The following is an 18,638-nucleotide window of genomic DNA, read 5'->3' as shown; positions in this document are numbered from 1 at the left end:
ATGATAACTACCAAGAAGAGAGCATTTACATGAAGGTTTCTATAAATCTGATCACACAGTTTGGGTATTCAGCAAATTATGCAGAACTAATTTGGTGAAGAAAAATGAAAGGGATAATGGTAGATTATATAGATGTCCTTTACTACACTGTGCACTACGGCTCATCAAATAAATGATAAAACTGAATGGTCCCATTATACTACTAGGAGAAGGTGAGGACTGCAGATACGGGAGCTCAGAGTCGAGAGGGTAGTGTTGGAAAAGCACAGCAGGTCAGGCAGCATCCGAGGAGTAGGAGAATCAAGGTTTTGGGCATAAGCCCTTCATCAGGAATAAGCCCTTCCTGATGAAGGGGTTATGCCTGAAATGTTGATTCTCCTGCTCCTCGGTTCCAGCACTACACTCTCGACCCATCATGAAAAGCAAGATAGTAGTATGATAGGTTGAGAATGTAGTGCTGGAAAAGCATAGCAGGTCTGACAGCATCCAAGCAGCAGGAGAATTGCTGCTCCTCGGATACTGTCTGACCTGCTATGCTTTTCCAGCACTACACTCTCCATCTATCATCCTACTATCTTGCTTTTCATTCATTCAAACTGAATGGATTTCCCAGCTCCTTTAAAAAGGGTGTCAGTTACCTGATTGCAGGCACCATGGGTGATATTGCATAGATGCCCTGTGGCTGCTTGAGATGAGCCTCTGGCAGTATCTTCCCCAGCAGGTCCATGGTCTGCTCCTTGTTGGGAATGCATTATGTGGGGATGTTCCCTCTTGTGTCCTGCCACTCATGAGCACCCTGCACAAGTTTCTCCTGCAACAAGGTTAAGTGAATTAGGTAAAAGCTAAAATGAGGATAATCCTCTAGATAACATCAGGCAGATACTATGAGATCTAGTTATATTACCAGGTTAATGTGAAAAATGATAAGGCTCTGCATGCAAGTAATTGCTGGTCAGAGAGGTGACAAATGTCGTGTGAAGCATTAGTTTTAGAAGATAAAGAGCATGCTGGCATCCAAGGAAGAAACAGAGAGTGACCAATATGCTGCCTTTCCAATGCTACCCACATAATTATATAACACAGAATGTCTATGGGCATATTGTTCCTATATGTGCTCTTTGAAAGAGCACATTCCCTAATAGATCCACTTTCCTGCTCTTTCCCCACATCTGAGAGTTATTTTCTTTTGAAACTATATAATCCAAGTCCTTTTGAAAGTTACTATTGTGACAGCTTCTCCTACCCTATCAAGCATTGCATACCAGATCAAGTAGATATGCTTTTAAAAAAAATCCTCCTAATCTCCCAAAGGTTCAATTGTTTTAAATTTATGTCCTCTTGTTGCTTCATTTCCTGCCCGCAAAAACTATTTTTTACCCAATTGTAACATTATTAATTTTGTTTGCATTAATCTGCAGTTATAGGGGCTGATACTAAAATACAGTTCTTCCCATGGAGATACAACAGTCTTTCTCTGCAAAATCTCTTCTCAAGAAGTGATTGAAAGTGACTGAATAAAATTGTTTGCTCCTCTTCCAGTATCCTTACTCCTTCTTTGATTGCTGGATCTTCCATTAGAAGGCATTCTTGAAAAAAATGAGAAATCACAGGTGTCATTGAGCACAGTGACCTAAAGTGGATTTAGTGGCTGAAATGTTTACCTATTCATTTAACCTCCACCCAATCTATTTACACCTCCTACTATCTTGAGCCAGATTTTGGATTTGAACGAAAGCAAAGTACTTCAGGTGCTGGAGATCTAGTAAAAACATTAAGTGCTGAAAATGGCCATCAGGTCTGGCAGGATCTAAGGAGAGAGAAACAAAGTCAATGTTTTCAAAAATGTTAACTTTGTTTCTCTCTTTATCGATGTTTCTCCAGCTCTTCCTGTTTTTGTTTGGCATTTAAATGGGTGCTGCTAGTTTCTAAACAATAATACAACCATCTTGCATTGAATATGGCAGAGTGCATATTTTTGGCGAATACATTGTAGAGGTGTTCTTCTTCCTCTCTTTGCAGTTCTGGTGTGCTGCAATGTGTTGTGGCCCTTTTGAACAGTGTCTTGATGCAACTTCTTTTGTGTGTGTTGGGGTGGTTGCTTTCGTAGTTTAGGACTTGGTCAGTGTGTGTGGTTTTCCTGTATACCTTTGTGGTGAATTCTCTGTTCGGTGTTCTCTGTACCATCACGTCTAGGAATGGGAGTTGGTTGTCCTTTTCTTCCTCTCTAGTGAATCTGATTCCTGTGAGTGTGGCATTGATGATCCGGTGTGTGTTTTCTATTTGTGTTTTTAATAATTACAAATATGTCATCTACATATCTGACCCAGAGTTTGGGTTGAATTTGCGGTAAGACTGTTTGTTCTAATCTTTGCATTACAGCTTCTGCTATGAGTCCAGAGATGGGTGAGCCCATGGGTGTGCTGTTGATTTGTTCATATATTTGGTTGTTGAATGTGAAGTGTGTGAGGAACAGGTCCAGTAGTTTGAGTATGCAGTCTTTGTTGATAGGTTCCCTGTCTTGTTGTCTGTTCTGTATGTCCAGCAGGTTGGCTATTGTTTCTTTGGCTAGGGTTTTGTTGATAGAGGTGAACAGTCCTGAACTACGAAAGCAACCACCCCAACACACACAAAAGAAGTTGCATCAAGACACTGTTCAAAAGGGCCACAACACACTACAGCACACCAGAACTGCAAAGAGGGGAAAAGAACACCTCTACAATGTCTTCACCAAAAATGGATACCCCCGCAATTTCACCAACAGATGCCTAAGGGACAGACAACGGAATGAGGACATGCCACAACCCAAAGGACTAGCCACGTTACCATACATTAAGAACATTTCTGAACTGACAGCCAGACTACTACGACCACTAGGACTCATAACAGCACACAAACCAACAGCCACTCTCAGACAACAACTCACCAGGACAAAGGACCTGATACCCAGCATGAGCAAAACCAATGTAGTGTACAAAATCCCATGTAAGGACTGCACAAAACACTACATAGGACAAACAGGAAGACAGCTAACGATCCGCATCCATGAACACCAACTAGCCACGAAACGACACGACCAGTTATCCTTAGTAGCCACACACGCGGATGACAAGCAACCTGAGTTCGACTGGGACAACATTACTATTATAAGACAAGCCAAACAGAGAACAGCCAGGGAATTCCTAGAGGCATGGCACTCATCCACAGATTCAATCAATAAGCACATTGACCTGGACCCAATATACTGACCACTGCAGCGGACAGCCGGAACTGACAATCGGCAGAGACAAACCACTATAAATGCCGGAGGAAACATCACAGAAGCGCTTTACGGGAGGTTCCCAAGCACTGAGGATGTCACCTAGACAGGGCACGAAATGTCTGTACCACAAATTCCCAGCTCGGCGAACAGAACCACAACAACGAGCACCCGAGCTACAAATCTTCTCATAAACTTTGAATTCATGAATATGAATTGTAATAGACAGTTGAACCACCAAACTGTCTTCAAAGTATTCACACAGAAGACTTCCAGTCTTAGAGGTGTAAGAGGATGGTTAAAACATTATGCGAGCACAATATTAGAAATGCTTGCACTTACATATTGAAGTCCTTTCAGTTCCTCAGGACCTCGCAGAACAGCTTTACAGCCAATGAGCTACTCCTGGCATACTGTCAGTACTGCAGTGTAGGAAAAGGAGCAACCAATTTGCGAACAGCAAGTTCCCAGAAATGCGATATACCCAGATCACCTACGAGCTATAAATGTAATCTAATGAGCTGACACTACAAGGTATGAAGGTTCGACTTTTCGAAGAGCAAAAGTGACTATTCTGGGTTGAAGTAAAATAACTATATTAAAAAGGAGGACGATTTAATACGGACGGTAGGGGTTGGTTGGTTGGTACTCTCTCGGGGAGGAGACCAGTTACTCGCCGGCCCCTTGCTGAGACGAATTCGCTCGAGCATTTGAAGCTACCGCGCGCTCACTCGCTCGCGGGGGAAGGGGTAAGGATAACGGCCACCAGCTCGCGCCACCCGCACCACGGCGTGGGGGGGTGGGGGAGAATAACGGTCACCAGCTCGCGCCCGCCCGCACCACGGGAGGGATAAGGATAACGGTCACCAGCTCGCGCCCGCCCGCACCACGCGGGGGAGGATAACGGTCACCGGCTCGAGCAGGCGGGAGACCCATCCGCATAATAGTCAGCCTCCACCTCATTGCCGCCCTACCCCTCGTCATCATCACCGATTTTAACGGTTCAACAGGTAAATCATTTTACTGGGGTGGCATCAGAGGAGTAATCGTAAGGGATGGGTGAGTGAGTGAGTGCATATAATCATCATTCTTCTGAAAATAACATAGTCGGAAGGTCAAAAACTCACATGCCGAGGAGAATAGATAACACAAGTCAATGGTTGTCCAGTTCTGTCATCACAGTTGCTGACTGAGTAATTTTCCAATATTTCATGTTCTGGTCATATCAACAAGGTTAAGGAGACGATCTTCCAAGTCAATGGTCACTGAATCTAAACACCAGTTCTCTCTCCACAGAGGCTGCTTGAAAATTTCGAACACTTTGGGGGCTTTACTTTTTCCAGCTTGTGCTTTGGAAGTTTATCATTTGTTGGAGGGAGGGGAGTTTGAAGGGTTTTAATGTCCTACGGAAGGATGAGTGAGATTAGGAGACTGCCACAGACTCCACTTCAACATCAATAGGGAGGCTGGGAGAAACAGAAGAGTATTAGGAGAGTGATGCAAGGAGAGTTTATTGTAGCACGGGTAAAAGAAAGAAGAAAACCAAGACTGGTATGATGAAACAAACTCCTGATAACCTGAAAAAGGTACTGCAGCTGCTGGGAATCTGAAACAACCTAAAAAGGTTGGACTGAGCAAGACATATGGGCAAAGTCCAAGGAAATCTTTGTTATGAGTTTTCTGTTCTTGTGAAAGAGAAAACTGGGTGAATAGAACTGGAAAAAATGAGCATCAGTTGGAGGAAAGTATTTTTCTATGTCTTGTCTGGAGTTTTAGAGAAATGTGAGAAGAAAATCTCACTTGTAATATTCAGTTTTTGCAATGGAAAAGATGTGAATGTTCAATTTGTTGACTCAGAAGCAACATGGGCAAGAAACTACCAGAGGTACTAACACTATGGTAAACAGCCAGGAATGAATGGCTTCCTTAACTGATTTTGCATTGCATGAAGTCATGTGGCAACAGGCCAAACAAAAGCAAAAGACCTGCCACTTATTGCCGCGTCTTGCTTTCCTTCAGGTGGTGAATCAGTACTCCTCCTGGTTGAACATCACTTCCAAGAGGCACTGAGGGATTTAAGTGTTTTTCACTAAGGGTGGCTATGTGGCATCAAAGCTGATCAGATCTTAAAGGGCATATGTACCATACTCTGCTTGTTTCAGGGAACCAACATGAGTGAAAACCTACATAGAGATCTACAGCATGGAAATAGACCCTAAGGTCCAACTTGTCCATGCCAACCGGATATTCTAAATTGGTCTAGTCCCATTTGCAAGCACTTGGCTCATATCCCTCTAAACCCTTTCTATTCATATACCCATTTAGATGTCTCTTAAATGTTTCGATTGTACCAGTCTCCACCACTTCCTCTGGCAACTCATTCCATATATGCACCTCACTCTGCGTGAAAAACTTGCCCCTTGGGTCCTTTTAAAATCATTATCCTCTCACCTTAAATCTGTGCCCTCTAGTTTTGGAATCCCTCACCCAAAGAAAAGACCTTGTCTATTTATCCTATCCATGCCCCTCAGGATTTAATAAACCTCTATAAGGTCACCCTTCAGCCTCTGAACACTCCAGGGACGACAGCCTCAGCCTATTCAGCCTCTCCCTGTAGCTCAAACCCTAGCAACATCGTTATAAATCACTTCTGAACCCTTTCAAGTTTCATAACATCTTTCCTAGAGCAGTGAGACCAGAATCGCACACAGTACTCAAAAAGTGGCCTAACCAGTGTCCTGTACAGCTGCAACATGACCTCCCAACTTGTACACTCAATGCATTGACCAATAAAAGAAAGCATACAAAATGCCTTTTTCACTATCCTATCTACCAGTGGCTCCACTTTCAAGGAACTATGAATCTGCACTCCAAGATCTCGTTGTTCAGCAGCACTACCCATTAAGTGTATAAGTCCTACCCTGATTAGCCTTTCCAAAATTAAATTCCATCTGCCACTCCTCAACCCACTGGCCCTTTGTACTCTGAGAGTCTGTTACAGTCTTTGCAGTCTAGCAGTCTTTGCAGTCTGCTACACCTCAAATTTTTGTATAATTTGCAAACTTATTAATCATACCTCCTATGTTCAAATCCAAATCATTAATATAAATGACGAAAAGCACTGGACCCAACTCCAAACCTTGTGGCACATCACTGGTCACAGGTCTCCAGCCTGAAAAGCAATCCTCACTACCTCTATCACATTCCTGATGAAGGACATATACTCGAACAGTCAACTCTCCTGCTGTTCAGATGCTGCCTGACCTGCTGTGTTTTTCCAGTGTCACACGTTTCACCTCTGACTCTCCAGCATTTGCAGTCCTCACTTTCTCCATCGCCACCCTCTGTCTTTTACCTTTGAGCCTGTTCTGTATCTAAGTGGCTAGTTGTCCCTGTATTCCATGTGATCCAACTTTGCTAACTGGTCTACCATGAGAAATCGGTCTACCATGAGGAACCTTCTCGAACGCCTTACTGAAATCCATATTGTTCACATCTACCACTCTGCCCTCATCAATCCTCCTTGTTATTTCTTCCAAAAAACTCAATCAAGTTAGTGTAGCACGATTTCACATGCACAAAGCCATGTTGATTATCTCTAATCAGTCCTTGCTTTTCCAAATACATGTAAATCCTGTCCCTCAGGATTCCCTCCAACAACATGCCCCCCACTGATGTTGGGCTTGCCGGTCTATAGTCCCCTGGCTTTTCAAAGAAAGATTACAGCGCAGGAACAGGGCCTTAGGCCTTCCAAACCTGCATTGAGCTAGATCCTCTATCTAAACCTGTCACCTATTTTCTAAGGATCTGTAACACTCTGTTCCCTGTCCATTCACGTGACTGTCTAGATCCATCTTAAATGACGTTATCATGCCCACCTCTACCATCTCCACTGGCAACACATTCTAGGCACCCACGCCCTCTGCGTAAAGAATGTTTCAAGCATATCTCCTTTAAACATTTCCCCTCTCACCTTGAACTCGTGATCCCCTAGTAATTGAGTCCCCCACCCTGGGAAAACGCTTCTTACTATCCACCCTGTCTATACCTTTCAGGATTTTGTAGACCTCAATCAGGTCCTCCTTCAACCTCCATCTTTCTAATAAAAATAATCCCAATCCACTCAACCAGTCTTCATAGCTAGCATCCTCCACACCAGACAACATCTTCATGAACCTCCTCTGCACCCTCTCTAAAGCATCCACATCCTTTTGGTAATGTGGCAACCAGAACTGTATTCCAAATGTGGCTGACCAAAATCCGATAGAACTGTCACATGATGTGCCAAATCTTGTATTCAATACCCCGTCCGATGAAGGAAAGCATGCTGTATGCCTTCTTGACCACTTTATTGACCTATGCTGCTATCTTCAGGGTACAATGGACCTGAACACTCAGATCTCTCTTTACATTTATTTTCCCAAGGCTTTTCCATTTACTGTTTAGTTCACTTTTGAATTGGATCTTTCAAAATGCATCACCTCGCATTTGACTGGTTTGAACTCCATCTGCCATTTCTCTGCTCAACTCTCCAATCTATCTATGTTCTGCTGCATTCCCTGATAAACCCCTTCACTATCTGCTACTCCAACAATTTTAGTGTCTCCTGCAAACTTGCTAATCAGACCACCTATACCTTCCTCCAGATCACAAACAAGAGTGGTCCCAACACAGATCCCTGTGGAACACCACTGGTCATAGTTCTCCATTTTGAGAAACTCTCTTCCACTATTTACTCTCTGTTTCCTGCTGCCCAGCTAGTTCTTTATCCATCTAGTTAGTACACCCTGGACTCCATGCGACTTCACTTTCTCCATCAGCCTACCATGGGGAATCTTATCAAATGACTTACTGAAATACATGTATGTGACATCTGCAGCCCTTCCCTCATCAATCAACTTTTAGGAAGTGATAAAGAATTCTATTAAGTTAGTAGGACATGACCTTCCCTGCAACATGCATTAAACCATGTTGCCTATCATTGATAAGCCCATCTTCTTCCAAATGTAAATAGATCCTATCCCTCAGTAGCTTCTCCAGCAGATTCCCTACCACTGACATCAGGCTCACCAGTCTATAATTACCTACATTATTCCTTCTACCCTTAAAGGGGACAACATTAGCAAATCACCAGTCCCCCGGGACCTCACCTGAGTTCAAGGATGCTGTAAAGATATCTGTTAAGGCCCCAGCTATTTCCTCTCTTACTTCCCTCAGTAACCTGGGATAGATTCCATCCGGACCTGGGGACTTGTCTCCCTTAATGTCTTTTAGAATACCCAACACTTTCTCCCTCCGTATGCCGACTTGACCTAGAGTATTCAAACATCTATCCCTAACCCCAACATCCATCATGTCCCTCATGCAAAGTACTCATTACAAACCTCACCCATTTTCTCTGACTCCACACATAACTTTCCTCCTTTCTTCTTGAGTGGGCCAACCCTTTCTCTAGTTATCCTCCTGTTAGGTTCTTTTTCTTGAGACTTTTACAAACTTGATGCAGCTGTAATATGCCAATTTCTATGAATATCCAAAATTTATTGAGCAAGTACAAGCTTTGGAGGATCACTTAACACTCTTTGCAATGCTTGCGAAGCCGTGTCAAGAGATCTTTCTGAACAAACGGACCAGTTCTTTCTTTTATACAAGATTTTACATCACGGTCAGCAATGCCCACAAGACAACCCCCAGCCACTCCTCCATAGTCACATGCTACTCAAGACACAATGTAGTGATTTGATTATTTCGAGAAACTGTGATGTAGATCATTCCTTAATGACAAAATCTGGTGTGAATTTTTTTTTAACTGTAAGGTGTGGTCAGAATTTTAACTGCAATGTTCTTATTGATTTTGAATAGCAGGAAATGATGAAGTAAATTTACTCTGAAAAGCAGGAGGTGGCAATGTAAATTTTTTTAGATTATACTTGCAACACCGAGAAACATACCAACCCCACCCCCAGGACATCCAATTTCTTGAAGGTCAGCAGAACAAATTAACCATTTAACATCTCATTCCCTCCTTTTATCATTCCATGATAACCAACTAAAAGGCACTACCAGTTTATTCATAAGAATCTGACAGCCAGTATTGACACACAATATACAATTATTATAACAACAAGAATTACTAGTCCATGTATAGATAGGATCCTCCCAGGTGGAAATAAAAGAGTTCACCAGTGAAGTTCTTAAATCCACAGTCCTTAGTGACCAGTCCACCCCCTCCAAGTTGAGTGAAAATGAGCCAGTTATCCAAAATCTCCTTCATTAAACTCCAACCTGAAAACAAAATCCAATCTGTACTTGCACACCATTCCATGGAGAAATCTGAGTTCTTGGATGAGGACAATTAAATACTTAACAAAACTGACGATACGTCTATTCTTGCGGAGATGTTTCAGATGGAGAATACCAGTGCATCTGAGCACGTAGTGTGGCAGGTGAACGTAGCATTCTTTGCTGCCTCTGCTCCTGCTCTGCTGTCACATATAACAAAGCCAACTGGCTGTTTTGGTGTTAGCTTGATCAGTGAACCTTCATATCCCTTAAATGATCGAAAGAGAAGGTAAAGCTCACGTAGTTTAATATCCATAGGGCGGCCACTGACAAAAAGAGTATCAACTTTTACCTCTTCACCATTGTTAGCTTCTTCACTTTTCATGCTCATGACTAGGCAGTTGATTGAATCCATTGGACCAGGTTGTGGAGAGGTGGGCAGTGGTCCGAAGGTGTGCTTTACCTGTGAATGGAGAAACTCTAGAAATGATATTAGCTGCTGAAAGTATCTTTGCATTTCCTCTCTCATTCCTTCCTTGCCAAGGTGGGTATGAAGAGTCACATATTTAAGTATACTAAATTGTCTTCCTATTTCAAAGTTCTTTGAATTCTTGAAGTCAGTTACTCTGTTCACTATTTATGACATTATCAAGTTTTATACAATGCATAAACTTTTAAACTGTACTGCCTTAACAATTCAGTCATTTATAAACAACAATCAATTGTCCTAAAATCAAACCCTCTGGGACCCCATTCAGGTTATTCAAAAAGTATTTTCCTTTAACAAATTAATACTTGGCTAATGTGAATATAATTTCTGATGAAAGGCTTTTGCCTGAAACATCGACTTTCCTACTCCTCGGATGCTGCCTGACCTATTGTGCTTTTCCAGCACCTCACCCTTGACGCTAATCTCCAGCATCTGCAGTACGCACTTTTGCCTAATGTGAAAGCTGTCAGGAAAAGTATTTCACAGTTCCTGATTTCTAACTACATTTTCAAACTTCTGTTACTTTTGACTTTATGCTTAGTTGTAATAAAATTTAATTTCAAATCTTCTACGTTCCTGATCACCTGAGCAAGGCTTTACCAGCAGTATTCACTTGTAGATTTTTCCTTGAAGTTTAATTTTTTTTTGCTGCTATATCTAGTCAATCTTTAAACAGTCCTGCCAGCTGAGAATCATTCAAAAGGAACTGATAGTCATTGCACTTGTCCCGTCTGAAATTACAGTAAGCTAATTACAGTATTTTTTTTTGTAGATATTTTTATTGAAATTTAACATTTTTGCAAATTTACAAAAATAAACAAAACTCTCAAATACAAACATTGATGTACAATTAAATCATATATACAATAGTCATAATTTAACAAAGAAAAGAGAAAGAAAGAAAACAAAAAAAAAACGAAAAAAGAAAGAAAAAAAAACTCAACTTTCTACTAATCTAACCTATAACTAACCAGAGTGTATACCTAAGTCTCTTACATGCTCGGAATGTATAAACATCAAATATAATAAAACCCGTATTCGCGCAGGATTCCTCTCCCAAGGGGCCCCGGAGCAGCCCGGTCTGAAATCTTCACTAAATAAAAGCCCTTGTTAGGATAGCCGAAATATCTGCATTTATATAATTCAAAAAGGGCTGCCATATTTTATAAAATAATTCAGTCTTTTGGTGCACCATATTTGTGAGGAAGTCAAGGGGGATATATTCCATAATTAATCTGTGCCAATTTGAAAGTCCAGGGGGGCCCTCAGCCACCCAGTTCACCAAAATATTTTTCCTTGCACAGAAAGAGAGAATAGAAAATAGTCTCTTCCCATGCATATCCAGAGATGAGAGGTTCGAAAAGCCCAAAAGGAGAGATACAGGGTCCACCCTAATTTCCATTCCTAAAATTTCTGTCAGGGTATTTGCCACTTTAGTCCAGTATCTGCGGATTTTCTGACAAGTCCACAGACAATGTACAAGAGTACCCACCTCTATTTTGCATTTAGGACACATTGGAGATGCTCCTGCCTTAAATTTTGCCAGTCGAGCCGGAGCTATATGGGCCCTATGAAGTATCTTTAGTTGGATAGCCTGAGTTCTGTTACAGATAGCAATTCTTCTAGCATTTTCCCAAATGTCATTCCACATATCCTCAGAGATTTCTAGCCCCAAGTCCTGCTCCCATGTTTTAAGCAGGTCATCCATGTCTCCTGAGACTCCATCATGTAGCAAATGGTATATAGTACTAACGGAGGATGCCCCTGCTGGTCGTAAGACATTACGTTCTCTGTCTGATTTATAAAGACTATCTATTAATGTAGTCTTCCTCTGTATATAATCTCGAACTTGGAAGTATCGAAAGAGATCCCCATTAGGTATTCCGAATTTCAGACGCAGCTGCTCAAAGGACATCAGGATCCCATCTTTAAATAGGTCCCCTAAGCATGAGATGCCCCTGGATCTCCAGAGTTTAAAGGTGGCATCTGTAATCCCCGGTTGGAATCCCCATGCGCCTACTATTGGTGCATGGGGGGATGTTTTATGTGAGTTACCCTCATTTTGCCGCATTGTATTCCAGGCCTTAATTGTGTTTAATATTATGGGATTTTTACAGTGGTCTGTAATGATTTTCCTCTTATCTGAAAATAAAAGGTTAATAAGTGGGTATTTTACTTGGGAGGCTTCGATATCCAGCCAAATTGATTGTGGATCAGATGAAACCCAATCAGCTATGTAACTTAGTAGGGAGCTTAACTGATATTTCCTAAAGTCTGGGAAGTCCAGTCCTCCCCTTGCCTGTGGAAGCTGTAGCTTCTTCAGCTTAATAAGGGGCCGTCTATGGTTCCAAATAAAGGAGCCCAACCAGCCATATAATTTACGTAGGGCTAGTCTTGGCAGCATCAGCGGGAGCATTCTCATAGGATATAAGAGACGGGGCAGAACATTCATTTTAATTAATGCTATTCTCCCTAGCCAGGAAATCGGAAGGTCTCTCCATCGCTGGAGGTCCTGCCTTATCCTTTCCATTAATTGTACAAAATTAGCCCTATACAGCTGATCAAATACTGGCATGATAAAAATACCTAAATATAAGAAGCCCTCCAGGGACCAACGGAAGGGAAAAGGGGATCCGTCCATTAAGTGGGGTATCATAGCCAGACCACCCATTGGCATGGCTTCCGATTTTGAAAAATTAATTTTATAGCCTGAGAATGCACTAAATGTATTAATAACTTGAATTAGACGAGGCACTGACATTAAAGGATTACTGAGGAATAAGAGAACGTCATCTGCATAGAGGGTAATTTTGTGTTTACCTGTACCAATCCTCGGGGCCGTTATATTAGGATCAGTCCGGATGGCTTCTGCTAATGGTTCGATTATCAGTGTAAACAACAATGGTGAGAGAGGACATCCTTGACGGCAGCCCCTACCCACACTGAAGCCATCCGATCTTAACCCATTAGTAATAACAGCTGCTTTGGGGTCATTATACAATGTTGAAACCCATTTGGTAAACACCTGTCCAACGCCAAACCTTTCCAATGTGTAAAATAAATATGACCATTCAACCCTATCAAATGCCTTTTCCGCATCCAATGAAATTACTACTCCTGGTATCTTTCCCTGATGACAGGCTTGGATCATATTCAAGACCCTTCTGATATTATTGGATGATCTGCGGCCCTTAATAAATCCCGTCTGGTCCTCCTTTATAATATATGGCAGTACCCTTTCTAGTCTTAGTGCTAACATTTTTGAGAGAATTTTAAAGTCTACATTTAGTAAGGATATTGGTCTGTAAGATGCACAATCTTCTGGGTCTTTTCCTTTTTTTGAGGATAAGAGAAATATTTGCTTCTTTCAGCGTGGGCGGGAGACAGACCTGACTATGCGCAAAATTATACATATCCATAAGTGGGTCAACCAATATTCCTGTAAATTCTTTATAGAATTCAGCTTGAAAACCATCCGGGCCCGGTGCTTTTCCGCTCTGAAGTTGCCTAATTGCCTCAAGTATTTCTTGGACTGTTAAAGGGGTATTTAGGGCCGACACCTGTTCCGGAGTCAGGCCCGGGAAGGTCAAATTTTTAAAAAATGACTGCATCCTCCTAATCCTATCTTCACAATCCTGCGATCTATATAGTTCAGAATAAAATTCTTTAAAGGTCGCATTGATCTTTTTATGATCATGAGTCAGGGTACCTGTACTTTCCTTGATGGTCGGAATAGTTTGAGGGGCTTTCTTTTTCTTTGCAAGAAATGCTAAGTATCTACCCGGTTTGTCGCCATATTCATATAATCTTTGTTTCGCAAATAATATTTCCCTTTTAGCCGTTTGAGTAAGCGCGGTGTTTAAAGCTGTCCTAAGAGCTGTAATCCTCTGCAATTTTGTGATAGAAGGTCTATCAGCGTATGCTGTTTCGGCTGCTTTTAGGCGAGCTTCGAGCAGACGCTGTTGCTCTCCCTTCATTTTCCTCTGGGTCGCTGAATAGGAGATGATCAAACCTCGTGCATAAGCTTTGAAGGTCTCCCACATCATTGACGGATTGCTAGCCGTACCAGTATTAATTTCTAAAAAAGTTTTAAGTTCTTGGGAGAAGTACTTTAAAAATTTGCTATCTTTTATCAGGAAGGGGTCCATACGCCAATGCCGAGCAGATGTCCCATTGTTCTTTACCTTAGTTTCCATGTATACAGCGACATGGTCAGAGATTGCTATAGTACCTATTTTACAGGTTGCTATAGAGTTTAGAAAAATCGATGGGGCAAAAAACATATCAATTCTTGTGTGACATTTATGTGGATTAGAGTAGAAAGAAAAATCTCTACCTTGTGGATGGAGACATCTCCATACATCTACCAATCCTAATTCTTTATTCAGGTCCGCCAGTTGTCTAGATCTGGGAGATACTCCAGCGGCACTCTTGGGAATCCTGTCTATTTCCGGATCCATAATACAATTAAAGTCTCCCCCTATAATTGTATGACGGGCACCAAAGGCCATCAGTTTTGAAAAAGCTTCCGTTATGAATTTAAAGGGGTGTGCCGGGGGGCAGTACACATTTAAGATCCCATATTCCTCTCCATTTATGAGGGCTTTAATCAAAATATATCGTCCAGATTCGTCTTTTATCTGATTTAGAATTTTCAAAGGGAAGTTCTTCCGGACAAGGATAACGACTCCCCTGCTTTTTGAATTAAAAGAGGAAAAAAAGGCCTGATCAAATCCGCCCTGTCGTAATTTTAAGTGTTCTTTATCCGACAGGTGTGTCTCCTGTAGGAGAGCTATATCAACTCTCTCCTTCTTAAGATTTGATAATATTTTCTTCCTTTTAACTGGCGAATTACTCCCCCTGACATTCCAGGTGCACCACTTAACCGACTGTTCAGCCATAATCATCTGGACAGATCCGAGACCCCTCGGGAGGGGAAACCCTATCTAGAACATCCCGAGCATGGAGCATACAAGATTTACAAAAGTAAAGACTCTCTGATACACTCAAAACAATATAACAAAAAACTCTTTCTAAGTATAAAAAATATAAAACATTCCGAATTGGAGATTTTCTCCCTTGTTCCCAGGGAGCGTCACTTCCTCTCCCACAGTCCATCTTACCCTCTTCCAACCAGTGCCCCACCCTTGACCCAGGTGTTCCTCAATAAAATGAGGAGAATTCAAATATAATATAAAGCTAGAGTTAACAGTGAACCCCCCACCCCCACCCACAACCACAACCACATCTAAATATATTTGGGAATATTAATACCATATATAACTATAATATTACAATCTCAACATGTAATACTTAAATATAATACCACAAAATAACAGGGGAAAGAAAAACAACCCCGCTCCTAAAAACAGAAGTAAAATAGAATAAGGTAACCACCTCTCCCCATCAACATTAACCAAACGCCCCAACATACATACATACATATATATATATATATATATATATACATACACACATAGGGGGAAAGATAAGAAAAGATGAAGGGATGTAAACCAAAATAATGGGAAAGGCAGACCAGCGTCCACAATCTCTTACAGTTTATTTAAGAGAGTCCAAGAATTCCTTAGCCTTCTCCGGTGATCCGAAGTCATATATGGATCCTTCGTGGCTAAGGCGTAGCGTCGCTGGATATCGTAAGGAGTACTGGATATTTAAGTCCCTTAAATGCTTCTTCGCCTCATCGAATGCCTTCCTCTTTCGGACCAAAGCTGGGGAGAAGTCCTGGAACAGCATGATCCTGGATCCTTTGTGGGTCATAGCTTGGGGATCTTTTCCCAGATTTCTTGAGGCTTCCAGGAGCATCTGCCTCTCCCTATAGCTCTGCAGCTGGAACAGGACCGGGCGTGGCCGCTGGGTTGAGCCGGGCCCACGTACTGCGACCCGGTAGGCCCATTCCACCCTTACCTGGCCTGATCCAGCCTGCAGATTTAACAGCTGTGGCAGCCAATGCTCTAAGAATGCTGTCAGCTGACCTCCCTCTTCCTGCTCGGGCAGGCCCAACAACCGAATATTTTTTCTACGACATCGATTTTCGAGGTCATCAATGTGGTTTTCTAGGTTCTGGACTCGATTCTCGAGAAAACGGATGTGGTCGGCTGTTGATTTTATCCCAGTCTCTGAGGCTGCGGCCTTCGACTCCACCTCTCTGACTCGGCACTCCAATTCCTGAATGTCTCTGCCCTGCTTCTGCAGCTCGGCTGATAGTGCTTCTCTGCTCTGCCGAGACTCATGGATAAAAGCATCAATCTTCGCCTCCCACCTGGCAAACATCTCCTCAAAACTCATCTTCATTGGTAAATCTCCTGAAGCAGCTGAAGACACCTTTGTTGCAGCTGAAGAGGGAGAGGGTGGGGGAGGGGTCACTGCTTTCTTAGAGCCGCCTGTTCCCTTCCCTTTACTCATTTTCCAGCTAGTATTAGACTATTTAAATGTACTAATAGGTAACTATTTAAGGTTAACAACTATTATAAATGGTTTAGTGAGTGTGGTGGGGGTGGATAGCCCACTTTCCCCAAGTTTTGGGTAGAGCACTGTGGACTCAGTCTTGCTGGGTCGCCGCCATCTTGGATCCCCCTTCCTAATTACAGTATATTAATTAAGTTCTTGTGTCATCTCACACACCAAGATCTCTAATTCTAAAATGTTGTAAATAATTGATAAAAATAATGTTTTACATTGAATATAACATCAATACACAAGTACTTCAATTTTTTTGTTAACAAGTACTAATTGCTAATAGTTTTGTGTAAACTTGTAGAAAATGGAAATGAGTAATCACTTAACAAAAAGCAACACATGGATATTTTCTAAATAGCTGCAATTTAAATTGACATTGATGAACTGAAACGTAAAATGACAGTAAAAATGGAATAAAATATTCCAGGTATTATTAGCATTGGTAACAAGCATTAAGTACACATACTTTTGACACAGTGCGATCACCCATGCGTCTTCCATATTTGTTTTTCTGGGTCAGGGGCATCTCCCTGTAAATGCTGCACAGTGACAATGTCTGGTATGCTTGTTGTTGTTGAGGTTGGTGATCTATTTAGTGCCTGCCAGTTCACAGAGGGCAGCAGATTTGATTATGGTCAATTGCTTGGGAAGGAGGATGACTTTGGACATATGGTGAGTTCTGAATAGGTGCCCCTGAAACATTATTGGCAGACCAAACATGTCAGGAGGTAGCTTCATTTTATTTCTATTTGATAGTCCAGCTTGGTGTTTTGACTCTAATTCCTTATTTTGTCTTTGCTTTCTCAATTTTTCCTGTTTTCCTTCACTCATATCATAATCCTTACACAGACTCTTCAGCACTTCCCAAGACTTCGGTTTTCCCTCATTATCACAAATTCTAATCCCTCTTTGACACACATAATTCTCCCAACTGGCCTGTTTAGATTTGTTTATTTCCTCAGCAGTCTTTCATCATGGATGTAGGTTTGCTCACTGAGCTGGAAGGTTTATTTCCAGACGTTGTGTTACCCTACTAGGTAACATCTTCAGTGGGCCTCAGGTGAAGTAATGCTGAAAATTCCTGCTTTTTTCCCTCATGTGGATATGAAAGTTTTCCATTTAGTCCCCATATTACGTTTCCAAATTGCCTCTTCTGCTTTTAAACATTTATCTATGTCCCAAGTTCATCCTATCAGCCAAATTTCATTTCCCAATTTTTAAAAATATAAAAACATCCTGACAGGCACCTGAACCATTCCTCATTTTGGGGTCATCCTAGCATAACCGAAGCAAAGGGGTTCTGACACCCGAGTTATCCAATGTCTGTACCATTTTTAAAGTCTCAACTTCCTAACTTATCTATATTCTAGTCCAGTGTCTTCAGTCTTCACACACAGTTCAGGTTCCTGACCTTCATGTGGGGGATTTTTCCCTCTTAACAACTGGTCTAAGGCAGGGTGATTGTGACAGACACATTAGTTATCCTTTATCTTATGTACTATGCTCCAGAGCCTCAAACCTCACTATTAGAGGACCCTAACCTCCGAATTCCAAGGGGACTCTAACTTCCCTTTCTAGTAACTTGTGGTTCCGAGCACTCAAACCTGTGAATTCAGGGACGGACTCTAACCTCCCTTCCAGTGAACTTATGGTTCTGAGGACTCAAATCTACAAATTCCAGGATTGTGAAAGCAAACTCGTTGGCTTACAAGTGCATAAGTTATCTCAGAGATTCCGTCACTACAGACTCCTAGGGGACGAGGGGTTGATTGAGTGATTGGTTAGTGAGAAAGACCAAAGTAATCTTACCAAGTGGACCCATCTGTCTCATGTTACTGTCATGCAGGTAATCACTCAGTCCATCTGGAAGCTGTTGGAATCCCACTACTGCCACCAAATGTTAGGTTCTTTTTCTTGAGATTCTTAGAAACTTGATGCAACTGCAATATGCGAACTTCTGTGAACAGCCAAAATTCATTAAGCAAATTCAAGGTTTAGAGTATCACTTGACACAACTTTGCAAGCATTGCGAAGAGTGTTAAGAGATCTCTCTGAACAAACAGAGCAATCTTTCCTTTATATAAAGACTTTACATCACAGTCAGTAATGCTCACAAGATAACCCCTACCCACT

Source organism: Hemiscyllium ocellatum, chromosome 14 (genome assembly GCF_020745735.1).
Source record: "Hemiscyllium ocellatum isolate sHemOce1 chromosome 14, sHemOce1.pat.X.cur, whole genome shotgun sequence".
Taxonomy (NCBI): domain Eukaryota; kingdom Metazoa; phylum Chordata; class Chondrichthyes; order Orectolobiformes; family Hemiscylliidae; genus Hemiscyllium; species Hemiscyllium ocellatum.
The sequence above is the reverse complement of the archived record's forward strand: the minus strand, read 5'-3'. Positions refer to the sequence as shown.